Here is a 2,500-nt window from a genome sequence, read left to right on the forward strand (position 1 = left end):
AAATAAAAGAGAATCAATAAATAGATACAACGTGATTAAGAGACTGAAAACGTTCAGTAGCATTAAATACTACAAAGTTCACCCCAAGGTTTCGCGGATGCGAGTGTTATGACATCACGTCTACCTGCGAACCTTGTGACGTCACTTCCGGAAATGGCGGGAAATGGAGACGGCGACGGAAGTGGGTGGCGGGACGCGGCTCTTCCTTCCCAAACTCATTTCGAGGGCGACCCGAAGGTCGTTAAGTCGTGCTCCAGGGTCACGGACTGGTCGAGAGAGAGAGAGAGAGAAAGAGAGAGAGAGAGAAAGAGAGAGAGAGAGATAGAGAGAGAGAGAGAGAGAGAGAGAGAGAGAGAGAGAGAGAGAGAGAGAGAGAGAGAGAGTGGGGGTGAGAGAGAGAGAGAGGAGAGAGAGAGGAGAGGAGAGAGAGAGAGAGAGAGGAGAGAGAGAGAGAGAGAGAGAGAGAGAGAGAGAGAGAGAGAGAGAGAGAGAGAGAGAGAGAGAGAGAGAGAGAGAGAGAGAGAGAGAGAGAGAGAGAGAGAGAGAGAGAGAGAGAGAGAGAGAGAGAGAGAGAGAATTCTGATCCTGAATCCCGAGCAAGACTCGTGACTGACAGCTACTAAACTTCCGGCTGAGAGTTTCACACTTCGTATGTCTCGATCTATGAGTAATGCTGTGATTTTACACTACCAAACACTCACCGCACCCCCTTGCTCAAGGGGGACATTGACGACTTGCGGACTCGATCTCGGTTCCGCCGAGGTGGCAGGAAAACAAAGTCCTGCATGTTCACTTATATGTATGTATGTATGTATGTATGTATGTATGTATGTATGTATGTATGTATGTACTAGTATGTACGAGTATGTATGTATGTATGTATGTATGTATGTATGTATGTATGTATGTATGTATGTATGTATGTATGTATGTATGTATGTATCGGAAAAATGTAAGCACCAGACTCAATTTAAGTGTTAATTTGCCCGAAATTTCGATTCCCGTCCAGAAATTGTATTCAGGGAGTATAATGGATACAAAATCGTGAATTCAAATATAAATGGTCAATGTGACATACCTGGGAAAGGTTCCATATACAAAGCAATAGTATTTACAATATTAAATAAAGATAAAATCAAATTAACATGAAATTGTGACCTTGTTCTGGTGTTTTTACGTTTATATTACATAATGATGTTATTTTGCTAAACTTGTTTTATGACCACAGCCTTAAAAACTTTTTTTATTTGGTGTCATAATTTCATATTAATTTTATTTCATTATTATTTGATATTGTAAAGACTGTTGCTTTTTATATGTGATTGAGAGTATGAACCTTTCCCAGGTATACCACATTGACCATTTATATTTGAATTCACGATCTTGTATCCATTATACCCCCTGAAGACAGTTTCTGGACGGGAATCGAAACTTCGGGCAAATAAACACTTGAATTGAGGCTGGTGTTTACACTTTTCCGATACGGATCCCAGACTCCACATCTTCACTTATGTATGTATTATATATGTACTTATTTTATGTGTGTGTATGTATGTATGTATGTATGTATGTATGTATGTATGTATGTATGTATGTATGTATGTATGTATGTATGTATGTATGTACGTATGTATGTATGTATGCACACACACTTGCGCCATCTTAGTTTTGAATTGGTTTGTGCCGAATGTGGGTGTTTAGTCTAAATTTTAATGATTTTATTTTTTTATGCTTGAAAATTGGTGCTCTGAGTGCTTTGAAAAGGGTTATGATGTCCTTCCAAAAGTAGTTTTGTGCCAATCACGTGATGACAGCGAGTATTTATGTGTAAAAGTGTTTTGTTCAGCCAGTGATGGAAGTGGCTTGGCGGCCGGAGGGAGGCATGGGTGCGGTGGCGTACGACCAGCTCCTTAAATTATTATTTTTGTTTCTTGTGTTCAGTCTGCACTAATGGAGACATCATTTGTTATGCTTTTTGGAGCACATATCGTGGGCGCAGCCTCCAGGTGTATTTCACCTGGTTCCCAAACCCACATCTTCCATGGCTGGTTTTATAAATGAACACCCAAGAACAAGATTCACCTACACTTGCTAGAGCTACAAACCCCTTCGCACTACTCCTAAGGTAACTTTTAAGGTCTGTCGTAGGCTGTTTGCTGCGGACGAGCTAGGTAGCCCACAGTGAAGTTGATTTAGGGCAAGAATGCAACAGAGTGTAAGTTCTGCGATCCTGGCTTGGGTCCGGCAGATAGCTCAGGTAGTGGGGGCCTCTGAGAGGGTAGGTTAGGTCACGTCACCCAGTCAACGGCGTAATCGGCCGCTCAAAACTCCCCAGTTCTCAACCCGAATCACCCATTTCCTTGATATAGACATCTATTTACTTGTTTATCTATTCATCTATTTCATTCTTTTATCTACTTTGATTTGGTTTTAGAGCATTGGTATCAATTTTATCCAGTGCATCCAAGGAAGTACTTATTAACCAGTCATTAAATAATAA

At 40.8% G+C, this 2,500-nt stretch overlaps 1 protein-coding gene across 1 annotated transcript in view; it reads right to left on the bottom strand.

The window, feature by feature from the left end:
- Positions 1–2,500, bottom strand: part of LOC143025434 (17-beta-hydroxysteroid dehydrogenase type 6-like) — a gene marked incomplete in the record, with an annotated part of 80,060 nt that overhangs the window by 66,800 nt on the left and 10,760 nt on the right.

Source organism: Oratosquilla oratoria, chromosome 5 (assembly GCF_046742065.1).
Source record: "Oratosquilla oratoria isolate Oo_2021 chromosome 5, ASM4674206v1, whole genome shotgun sequence".
In the NCBI taxonomy this organism is placed as follows: domain Eukaryota; kingdom Metazoa; phylum Arthropoda; class Malacostraca; order Stomatopoda; family Squillidae; genus Oratosquilla; species Oratosquilla oratoria.